The sequence below is a fragment of the Lissotriton helveticus genome, chromosome 3_1 (genome assembly GCF_964261635.1).
Source record: "Lissotriton helveticus chromosome 3_1, aLisHel1.1, whole genome shotgun sequence".
NCBI lineage: Eukaryota > Metazoa > Chordata > Amphibia > Caudata > Salamandridae > Lissotriton > Lissotriton helveticus.
This window is the reverse complement of record NC_136061.1, coordinates 942,380,890-942,393,680: the sequence shown is the minus strand read 5'-3', so window position 1 is coordinate 942,393,680 and position 12,791 is coordinate 942,380,890.

Below are 12,791 nucleotides of genomic sequence, written 5' to 3'. Positions count from 1 at the left end.
AGCAAGCAGGCAGCTAGTCGGAAAAGGGCTTTGAGCATTTGCAGATGCTTCTTTTTCATTGGTTACGCTATTTGAATTTGGCCAGTGAAAAAGGCTTATCATTCTCTGCTGCTAATTATACCACTGTGGTATAGAGAAAGGAAAGGCAAGAGAGGCAGCGAGTTAACATTATGTTCAGTTAGTATTTAATAGTGGTCCCAAGCTGTGCAATTGCCCCTTTTCCTTTATAGTTGTTCACAGAGCTTTTCCTAGGTTTGTAGGATTAAATATTTCATGAATTTCTATATTGAGAGATGCGTGACCCTAGAATACTATAGAAATGTAATACTGAAATTGGTAGATAAAGGTATGCCTAATAGTCACAGAAGATATAGCTAGTGGGCTCCGCGCTCCTCTGCCCGCCGCCTCGGTGTTCAGGAATGAAGCCGGGCTGCACTGAGTGCATTTTCGACATTCAGAGGTGTTGGATGCCTTAGCGTACCGCCCAACAAGAACTGGAGGACTGATCGACACTGAGATGGGCACTGTGCTCACAGAAGGAACACAACATGGCGACCACATTCCTGTAAGTGCCTCCTGTGGGCACCCAAATTGAAGCCCAGAAGTGGTGGGGGCGGAGTACTGTTTCTCTTGACGTTAGGGAGCGATCCCGGTAGGCTGTGGGAAGGTCTAGGAGCCATGGTATGTGTTAGTTCTATTTCAACATATACTGGCCTGGGAGGATATGGGGAATATCCAGCTGGACAAAGTCCGCTGGGTGGGCTGCCCTGGTACTGATGCTGAAACATCCTGGACTGAGGAGAAACAGCGTCGCTCGTCCTGCTAGACTTCTTCGCGGTCTTTGACACTATCTCTCACAACACCCTCACCAGAACACTGAACGCGATTGGCATACAAGGATCTGCTCTCAAATGGATCTGTTCCTTCCTCACAGGAAAAACCCAAAGGGTCAGGCTGGCACCATTCACATCAGAGACCAAGAAACTGATATGAGGTGTCCCACAGGGATCATCCCTCAGCCCCTCTCTTGTCAACAAATACATGACAGTGCTTGCCCATCCGATCACAAGACATCACCGTCATCTTCTACACCGATGACACCCAACTCATACTCTCCCTGACGGACAAGACAAACACTACCAAAACAAACTTCACCAACTGCATGACCATATTAGCAGACTGGATGCAAACCAACTGCCTGACGCTTAACTCTGTCAAGATGGAAATACTAGTCTTCGGCAACAAGATCTCCCCATAGGATTCCACCTGATGGCTGTCGGAGCAAGGACCAACACCCACATCCTCAGACCATGAAAGAAAACTAGGGATCCTTCTAGATGAAAAGCTTAACATGACGGCTCAGTTAAATGCAGTGTGCACCTCCTGCTTTCACATCCTACACATACTGTGAAAGATCTTCAAATGGTTGCCTCAGAACACCAGACAGACCATTACACAGGTACTCATCACAATGAGGCTGGACTATGGCAACACTCTCTGCGCCAGAATCTCCAAACAACTCGTATGCAGACTCCAAACCATCCAGAACGCACCCGCAAGACTCATATCCGACCTCACACTCCGCACTCACATCTCACCGCACCTCAGAAAGCTTCCCTGGCTCCCCATTCACATGCGCAGCCAATTAAAACTTCCCACACACACACATACAAAGCCCTATACAACATAGGACCAGACTACATGAAGAGCCGCATACACTTTCACCAACCCACCAGATACCTCACTCTCACTCGCACACAGGCTCCCCCATCCGCAAAAGCAAAACTGAAGGTTGCTCATTCTCCTACATCACACTTAAGACATGGAATGACGCCCCTCAACGTAGCAGAGCTTCCTCCTCAATCATTGAGTTTCGCAAGAAGCTGAAGAACTGGATCTTCATATAACCACCTTGGGACCACACACCCACACACCTTGCCCAAGTGCCTGGAGACCCTCTTGGGTGATTTGTGTGCTATACAAATTAACGTACCTTATCATAGCATACCATCCACTAGGCAATTAGCTTGTGTCCATGACTTCCATCTGAATGAGGCGATCATTAAAAAAGCCAGGGAAGCCCATCCACTCACTTTCCAATGCTACATGGTGATGATGTTCCAGGACCTCTACATCATTTTACAGCGGCATATGGAATTTAGACAAATAACTGCCTACGGGGCAAGGAGACCTCTTATAACTGGGGTCTCCCTTTCTGGATCATCTTTCCCTGGGAGTGACGCTTGCATCATCACAAATCCTTTTCTGAGGCTGCTTGAGTCCTGGGCCTCCTGGAGGAGGGCCCACAAGGAGATTCACTGAAGGCAGTACAGGTATCGAAGAGATGCACTAACCAATGTCAGCGAGTGACAAAATCCCAAAAAAAGAACTGTATCCAGACCCTGAGGAGATCAGACAGGAGAGATGCACGGTCTTTGACGCGCTGTCAGACAAGACTGGATTTCACAGGTCCGGTCCTTCAGCATGGCAGCAACGCATCCAGCCAATGGAAGCTCAGACAATGCTCCTGTCCCTACTAAGACAGGGCGGGGAGGGGTCGATAAAGTGCCTAATCCTTTTAAATAGCTGTTGACTTTGGCAGGCTAAGGCATTCGGTGCCGGACAATCACTATCTTTACCCATGGTTGATGGACTTGTTTCATGTTTATTGGTTAATGTTTATGTTCTAGTTATAGATAAGGAATTCACTCATCAGTTGACACTCAGTCACACACACAGACCCACACGTTGCCTCCTACAACAATAACATACTTATTCATGCACATGGCAACCAGACCCTATCTCCAGACTGGTTCACAGACCTCTGAGGAAGTCGTTAGCGTTCTCTAACCCATAAATGCAAGGGGTTTAAAGCACCCCAACAAAAGATCAGCTATGCTTTCCTTTCTAGAGCAGAAAGGCGAGATGTATGTCTTCTTCAGGAAACCTATCTGTTACCAAGTGATGAACACAGACGGAGGCCACAATTGTTTTCCCAGCAAAAATGTTGATTCAGGGCAGCTAAGAAAGAGGGAGAGGTCATTCTGTTGTCCCTGAATTTTCGTCGGGAGGTCCTGGGTAAAATAGTCAAAATCAAAGGAACACTTTTGTCGTATTGTGTTAGCCTGGTTACACTCCACTTCCCCATAGTTATGGTGTACGCTCCTAACACCCACCAGGAGTGTTGTCGAATAGGCACCTTGCCGGTGGTTCTTCAGTCCCCTGATTTGGGGGTTTTAGTGGGAAGTGATCTCAATCTGGTGATGGATACTGACTTATGTCTTTAAAACATTGTGGCTAAACCAGAGTAATTTCATTGAGGAGCATTGTCTGGTTGTGGGAATGTGGCCTTAATGACCTGTGGTGCCTCCATCATCCCTAACATAGGGATTACACTTTTTATTCCCCTTTCTACAAAACCTATGGGATCATTTCCTGGTCACATCTGCTACACAGGCACTATTACAGAGTGTGGATATTAGCCTATGTCCATGTCTGACCCTGCCCTCTCTCTGTGGTGCTTAGAGTACCGATACAGTAGAGGACACCCAGGAGCTTGAGACTCCAGAATAGCGTTATACAACCTATGGAGGGAATTGAGGCGGTTAACACAGCACTTGACAACTACTTACACGCTAATGACACAAAGGATATGATCATAGGCATGTGCAAGGAGACTCTGAAAGCAGTAGACAGGAAAAAAGACAGAACCTCGAGGCAATGAGGGGATTGAAAGCCATTCTCAAGCACCCTGGAGCACCTAGGGTGTGGTGCAGACTCAACCTGGGCTCAACTTAAAAGCGTGGTCCTAGAAAGGGCAGAATGCGCCGTACTGTACCTCACACATAAATATCATACAGGGAAAAACAAACGTGGCAATCTGTTGGCTCTGAGATTGCACTCAAAAATCAACAATGATAGGGTGCACTCCATCTTAAAATGAACAGGGGGGGAGGTGGCGGGAGACACTCGGATAGCATCCGTCTTCGGGAACTTCAATCGCACCCTCTACACGTCCCAAGACCTAAATGATAATGGGATCATATAACTGGCAGAGCAGAGGTGACTTAACTCATACCGCATCAAGCATAACACCTTAAGAAACCCATCACTGTCGCTGTGGTGATTACAGCCATAGGCAGGCTGAAGCCCCTTAAATCCCCAGGTCCTAGCCTGTCACCCAACCTTTTTTTATAACACCTTCTGCCACACCCTGGCCCAACGTCTCAAAAGATTTTTTAATTTGTTCATGGACAGCGGGCCCCTTATGGTTTCAATGATGGGGGCCTTTATCACAGTCCTCCTCAAACCAGGAAAGAAAAAACTATTTTGCAGCTCTTACAGGCCTATTTTGCTGATAAATGTGGATGTCAAGCTTTTCACCAGCATTTTAGTGGCAAGACAGCACCCTTACATGCCCCATATAATAGATCCCAAACAGAAACGGCAGGGACAACACAAAACACACAGTACATGTTATAGATAAGGCTGTGAAGGCCCAAAAGGAAGCACTACTATTTGCTATTGATGCTAAAAAAAAACAGCTGATAGAGTTAATTAGCCATCCATGTCACACACTCTAGAACACTATGGATTCTGGAGTAGGGTTAGCAGTTGAGACTGGTATGGCCACAATTCTCCCATGGCTATAGTACGGATGAATGGGGTATCCTTCTGCTGCTTTCCTATATGGAGCAGGACTAAACAAGGATATCCCTGTCGCCAACTCCTCTTTGACATATATATGGAGCCCCTGGTGCAATAAATTTGGGCTGACACAAATATCTCCGGAGCACGGTTCAACGCAGACACCCACACAATTAGCCTATATGCAGATGATGTGATAGTAGCTTTGATGGAGCCACTCACATCACTCTGTTGTCTGTGCTGTAAAGTTTTGGGGAATCTCAGGGTTTAAAACTGTGCATTCAAAAGTAACAAGTGTTTAATTTAATGGTCTCTCTCACCCACCAAGAGCAACTCATAGCTTAATATCTGGTGTCCTGAGCAGAGACATCAATTCCTTACTTAGGTGTCCAGAAAACTGTATGGCAACCAGCACACCAGGGATTAACTACTGCCGGTGTCTCCTTCAAATCAGAGCAGAATTATCTAAGTGGCGCAGACACCGGCTTTCTTGGATTATCCATATGAAGAACTGGTTAAACCCACTTACTGGGTCTCGGCAGCGGGGGAACCGCCCAAGTCTTCCATACCTTCCATACTTACGGGTTGTGAGCAGAGCACTCTCTCAGTTTATAGAGGGCAATGACCTGCCGGATGAGGTCCAGTTTGGCTTTCGCCCAGAGCATGGAACTGAGACCGCTCTGCTGATCGTGTTAGACGACCTTCGTATGTGTGCAGACAAGGGTCAACATGCCATTCTGATCCTATTAGATTTAGATTAGATAGCGTGATTTTGAGCAGATTAGATTACTGCAACTCCCTGCTGCTGGACGCCCCTAAGTTTCTGACTGGCAGGCTACAGAGAATCCAGAATATGGCAGCCAAGTTGGCCTTGTCACGTCCACGTCACTCCTCTTCTTCTCAGGCCCTTGTGGAGTTGCACTGGCTCCCTATAGTGCAGATAATTCATTTGAAATCACTCTGTGTTGTGTTTAAGGCGCTTCATGGACTGGGCCCTTTACTATTACAGAGTAAATTTGACTGGTATGTTCCCTCCCACTGCCTTCGCTCCTCTTCAGCTTTTCCGGTGAAAATTCCCCCGTCCAGAAGAGTCAGGTTGGGAGGTCAGGCTTTCAGTGTTGCGGCTGCCAGACTCTGGAATAAGCTGCCCCTGGAGCTGCGACAGATGAATGACCTCTTACCTTTCCGTAAACAAATAAAAACCTGTCTCTTTCCTACAATTTAAAGTTTTTTCCGTTTAGCTTCCGCTGTCTTTTCTTTATCCCCCTCTTTTAGCGCCAGGATGTCTGCTTGGGTTAAAGTGCGCTTTATAAGTTCTGCTTACCATTACAATTACTTAGTAAAAGGAGACACAGGAGCCTTCGTCTGCAGGAGGAAACCAGATTTATTTAATAGCCCGGGCTATGGAACAGAGTCCCAGGCTAGTCAGAGGCAAGATAGAGGAGGCTGCTGCTTTACTCTGCAGCTTACAAGCCTTTTATACTTTTTCATTCCAGTCTTTTAGCTGTTAGTTCATTGTTCAATCAGGGTAGTGTTTGCAGTTGATAACCAGATCCAGACTACGTTTGTAGATGGTGACCTGGTCAAGGCTTGGTACACAAATCATTGTTCACTTGGCTTGATCAAGGCTCAGTCTTTCAGGTCATTGTTCAATCACCTTGATCAAAGCCCGGTCTTTCAAGTCATTGTTTAATCACCCTGATCAAGGCCCAGCAGTCAGACCATTGTCCAGATAACCTGATCATGGTGTTAAGGATGTTTACCAGGCTGGGAGCAGGAGATGGAAAACAAATCATTTACTCAGGGTGTGAGTGTTTTGTGGCTATCAGTTGAACTGCAAAGAACGGGGGGTTGGGTGTGCGACAGTTCCTGGGCAGAAATACAGGCTGCAAGATGGCTGTTGTCGTGTTAGTTAGATTTTCCTCAGGCATCAGCAGAAACGACCAGGTGAGTCGACCAGGTGAGTGTGGAAGTGTTTGACACGAGATGGCAATGAAAAACCAATGGAGTCCCGGTACAGATTATGCAGATCAGAACAACACTTTTCCTCAGACCCTCCTTTTGCCATTGAGTGGCAAATACTTTAAGAAATGTCAATGTTCATAAGGCCATTGGTTTCTTGTTGGAGCATCATCATCATATTGGTGTTGTGAATGTTAGAGGGTGGAAGCTTGATGGTCTGGACACACGTTGTACAGAGCACTGGCAGACACTGAAAGCACAAACAGAAGGAGACCAGGAGAGTTACTCCCAAGGCAAGGAAGATGAGGATCTTCCACCCCCACTGGGAAAGGAGGCCCCAGATCCAGCCTGTGAGGGACCAGTTGCCTTCCTCCAGATGAATTTTGGAAGAAAGGAGATGCAGACGTTGAATGGCATCGTACACTGTAGGTGCGTTGTCTGGGATGTACACGCAGCAGCTGGAGCCGATCAATTTACACACACCACCACGATTGACAAGGATGAAAATTAAGACAATTCTGTTCTGAAGCGTCATGAGGCGGTCCGCCTGCTGCTCTGCAGTGATGTTGGAGAGGGAACCAGCTGTTATTGTGATGGTGGCTTCAAGGACCCTGGTCAGTCCTCGTACAGCCCGACTGCTGGCCAAGGGGCCCCAGAAAAGAAGGAAACCTTTAAAGAAGTCCCCGGTTTCCTGGCCTGCTGTATCCTCGGCTGATAAGACGCCTCTACGTGAGCGGCGCAGAGCGCCCTTCATTGACAGGTGGTAACATCCATGGGTTGAATACGTTGGTTGAAGGAGGAAGGCAGATAGCAGGTACCAGACCAGTTACGGGGGAGCCAAGTGTAGGTGGCAGTGCCACAGATGAAATAGTTGTTGGGGGATGCCACCAGCTACGGAGGAGATGTAGGCTTTAAAGTATTGTGATATCACACGTACTGGTACCAACTTTCGGCCATGAATGCAGACACGGCCTTGCACATTTATGACATTCACAGTGTCTCGTTCATCAGGCAGTATCCTTCTTGTGCGGAATCTGGAAAATGTTTGTCGATCAGTTGAGTTGAATACTACCATCTCACAGAGTTCATCTGGTGATAGTAGTGTTGTGGATGAGCTGGTCGGTCAAAAAGGAGCATTGGCATGGCCGGATCTGTTCCGCCAGAAGTCCTCCCGAAATGTTCCAAGGGCAGAATTGGTAGTACCATTGACAGTGTAGGCCTCCTGCATCAACACCCACCATGCAAGACAAGACCCAGAGATGGAAAAGGGGTAGGGAGCGAATGGGACAGGGTGTATCATGGAATGCGGCATCAGTCCACACACCCAGCAATTGGAAGTGTTCATGATCAGCTGGTGATAATGCAACATTTGGATGAAGGTGTTGTTGAAGAATTCTGCACGGCGGGGTAACTCGTGGGCTGGTAACGTGTAATACTGGTGTTCTGCAGGAGTCGGGGTAGGAGTTGGTGAGGTAACAGGATGGTAGATTAGTAACAGCCAACCAAGGATAGACAGGATGAGGGAGACATACAGCGTCACCACTGTGACCATGAAGCATTTACTATGTCGGGGGCTGACATCTTGTTTCTGGATTCGGGTGTTTTGGGTGGCAGCCATTGTGCTAAGCCAGGGACCTCTAGTGGCTGTCTGTGATTGGTGGTTGCTTCACTGGGCGCAGGTGCCAAGGGTCCTTATGGCTTACCTTAGTCTGACACACCAGCACTACTCTCAGCTGGGGAAGATCACAGCCTTACAGCTTATAGGTACTTGACGAAGTCAAGGGCAAGCCTTCCCTCGGGGCGCAAGTTGTATCGGTCGGAAGTAGGGACAGTATGGCTGGGAAACTATTGTTCTTGGTGTTGAGCAGAGTTAAGGGAGGGTTCCCCCTTCCTTTCAGTATGCTGTCACTCTCTGCTTCCGTTGTTGTACAATGCAGTCTGGCATCGCTGAATGGGACAAACGTCGGGACTGTTTCTGTTTCTGAGTTTCCTAGTCCTTCTCTCACCCACTGATCATACGGGAGGGGTAGAGGCACACACCTGCAGTGCAATGAATGCACCCAATTCTTCTGACCTTCTACTTTCACGGCGGTGCGGATGATTAGTAACACCTGACGGGGTTATGTCCAGCGCGGCTCGAGGCTCTTAGTCCGTTGAAAATTCCGGATCAGGACTCAGTCACCAGGTTGGATAACGTGTCCTGGGCCCTCGCTTTTGTCAGGTATGGCCTCATGCACCTGGTGATAAAGAGTACGAAAGGTATTAATCAGACTGTACAGATAATCAGTTAATACAGGGTATTCAACGTCAGACAGTTTCTTAGGCCGTGAGACACCCCATACATTGGAAGGCCTCCCGAACACAATTTCATGGGAAGATAGCCCTATCCTGTTGTGGGCCGTTGTTCTTGTGGACAGTAGGGCAGAGCATCAACCCAAGTGACACCTGTCTCGGCTACTATTTTGGCCATTTTAGTTTTTAGGATGCCATTGTACACCTCCACTAGACCTGCTGACTGCGGGTGGTTAGCTGCATGAAATTTTTGTTTTATACTCAATGCTGTACAGACATATTCCATAATTTGGGCCGTAAAATGTGTCCCATTTTCACTCCAGACCTAGCGGGGCAAACCGAATCGTGGGAGGTACTCTTTTAATAGTACTTTGGCGGTAGTGATAGCGGTGCAGTCTTTGACGGGGTAGGCCTCCACCCATCGGCTGAAGGTACAGACCACCACTAGGACATATTTCAAATTGTTACATCGGTCCATCTGGATGTAATTCATTTGTAGGACTACAAAAGGGATGGTAGGAGGAGAGAATCCTCCCTTAGGAGTAACTGTGCCTTTTCCTGGGTTATACATTAGGCAAATCATGCATGTTTTAACCAGCTTGTCAGCATATGCTGGTATCTTAGAGTTGTACCATGTAGGTTCCAACAGTTTACATATCCCTTTTGCACTGATGTGAGCAGGACCATGGGCCATCGTAACTACTGGTAGCACGTGACTGTCAGGTAACATCCATTGTCTTTCCATAGTTGTACGGACCCAGCAACCATCAATTCCCTCCTTTGCTAATTGCTCCTTCCACACCCTTAGTTCCTCAGGAGTAGTATGGGACTGAATATCAATCACACTCTATACTGTGTTTTCAACCATGCCCTTGTCTGCCACCCACTTAGCGGGACCTCCTACATACATTCCTTCCCTTTTTCTAAGAGCTGTTTGTCTGGCCGTCTGGTCAGCCAGGGCATTGCCTTTCCCAACATCATCTGTCACTTTCTTATGGGCCTTACATTTTATAATGGCCACCTTTCTGGGGAGTGTCAGGGAGTCTAACAGTCAGTGAATTAGGGTGCCATGTTGAAATTTGGTTCCATGGGAAGTAAGGAAATTCCTTTCTTTCCACAACCCCCCAAAGTTGTGGGCCACCCCGAAGGAATATTGGCTGTCAGTATAAAAATTTGCCCTCATCCCTTTGCTTAACTCACAAGCTCTAGTGAGGGCCACTAATTCTGCTGCTTGAGCAGAGCACTGCGGAATCTGAGCTGTGTCTACTACTTGCCCTAAAGTCGTGAGGGCGTAGGCGGCTGAGGTGTTACCATTTGACCCTCTGAGACATGATCCGTCAACATATAGTGTACCTTCTGGTTCTGCTATCGGGGTATCCTGTAAGTCAACCCGTCCCTTCGTCTCTTCCTCTGTCCTTAATATGCAGTCATGTGGGTCTAAGCATGCATCCTGAGTATCCAGTGGGAGTAATGTGGCGGGTTTAGTACAGTGCATCTTTTGATGTTAATGTGGCTGGCAAAGACTGTCAGATCATATCCTGTGAGTCGTGCGCTACTGAGGTAGTATGTCTTGGTGTTATTAACGAGGGTATCTATAGAATGGCGGACCATCAGAGTCAGGGGGGAGTTCATGACGATCCCCGCACTCTGAAGGACCATGAGGGCGGCCGCAGCGGTCGCCCGTAGGCATTCTGGGAGAGCCCTTGCAACAGGATCTAAGGTGGCTGAAAAATAGGCACATGGCCGATGGTGACCTCCGAACCTCTGGGTCAAGACAGCGCATGCACAGCCGTCTGTCTCATGTACAAAAAGAAAACATTGTTTGTTATAATCAGGAGTACCGAGGACTGGAGCAGTACACAGAGCCCTCTTTAAATCTTGGAAGGCCTGCGCATGCTCTGTAGTCCAAGGAAAGGAACTGTTTGATATGTCTTTAGTGGTTTGACCATGGCCGAAAAATTGGAAATCCACTGTCTACAGTATGAGGTTAGGCCTATGAAGGCTCGCACCTGCTTTTGTGTTCGTGGGGCCGTCATAGCATTGATAATGGGTACACGATCAGCGGTGAGCTGCCTTCCCTCCTTCGAGAGGAGATGATCTAAAAAGGTCACCTTCTCTTGACAAAACTGAAGCTTTTTCAAAGAGACTTTGTAATTATGGAGGGCAAGGTGGCGTAACAAACAGAGAGTAGCTTCTTTACATGTTGGGGCAGAATTTGCAGCAATGAGGAGGTCATCTATATATTGTAATAGTGTGGAATTATCAGGGAGTTCCAAGGAATCTAGTTGACTTTTTAGGGCTTGGCTATAGATACTGGGGCTCTCGGTGAAACCTTGAGGGGCGTGGCAGATTCTAAAGCTCCGCCCACCAAGGGAGAAACCAAAAAGTTGTCTGCTGGCAGGATGTACAGGAATGCTGAAAAAAGCATTCTTCAGGTCTATGACAGAGAAGTGCGTTACGTCAGAAGGGAACATCGTTAAGAGGGCTGTAATGTCGGGGACAACAGGATATTGGGATATTGTTATCTTGTTAAGGGCTCTCAGATCAATCACGAATCGGGATATTTTAGGGGAGAGAGCATCTCCATTTGTCTTTTTAAGGAACAGAAATAATGGGACTGTTACAGATATTGCCACGTGTTTCCGCCACTACGCCCTTGTCCATTAATTCAGATATTATTGTTAAAAGGGTAATTTCTCCTTCCGCGGGCAGTCGATACTGCCGGAGGCGGGGGAGAAGTGCACCTGGCTGGATGCGTACCACATGAGGGGATATGTTGAGACACCCTACATCAGTGTCTGATGATGCCCAGAGGGAGGAAGGTAAAGACTGCAAATCTGGTGGGAGGGGATCAGACAGGTACATATAGGAAGCTGCAGTGGGAGAAATTGTTAGGGATACCCCTTGGGGACTACATGATATGGTTGCATACAGAGCTTTCAGTAAATCCATGCCTAACAAGTTTTCACTGCAACCTGTAGTAAGGACCAAGGGAGCGTCAACATGTGCAGGGCCAATATCGAGAGGAAGGGGTTCAGAGACAGGGCTCGTCACAGGTGTTCCTGCAAAACCCACGGAGACATTCATATTGCCAGAAAGGGGTGCCTCCGGAACTGACAGCCGTGCAATAGAAGAGCTGGTGGCCCCAGTATCCAAAAGGAAATTCTAATCGTTCCCCACAGCTGACATTTGAACACACGGGCCCCTTTGATCCACTGGAATTTGCACTCTGGTAATACCCCTTTCCTGGCTGTCCTATGCTTGGTAGGACCCTGTCTCATCAACTTCATCATAATCATCATTGTAATAAGTGCGTGTTGCTTCGTACCCATCAAACCCATTGGCCGGGCGCTGCTGGATGGGGTGTCATCCCTGGGCCTACGTTCTTTATCCTGTGGATGGTGCGGGCTATGGTCCCTAGTCGGCCTCCCCTCCCTGGGAATGCGAGGCCGAGGCTTCCCTGTTCGGATGTTTTCAGCTAACACAGGACACTCATCTATCCAATGGCCGTACCCCTTACAATAAGCACAGTGATCTGTTTGGAGGGCTCCCGTACGTTGAGGGCTAGAGGGGGTAGACTGGCGAGCCCTCAGAGGGGGTTGAGGTTAAGGTCTGAAATTCCCGCGGGCATCGGGACCTCGGGGAGGGTAAGCCTGCTGCAGAAGTGCCTCAGTCTTAGGATCCCTAACCTTCTTGCTTTCCTTGTCTCTATCTTCATTCTCCCTATTCTCGTGATATTGTGCCATAGCCAAGATACCAGTCATAGTTTGGGCATATCACATACTTTCAACTTTCTTAAGCCTGGCGGAGATCTCAGGAAGCAAGTTGCTGACAAACTTATCGACAAATACTGGGCAGGAACCTGGGGTTCGGTGATCCAAACCACTATG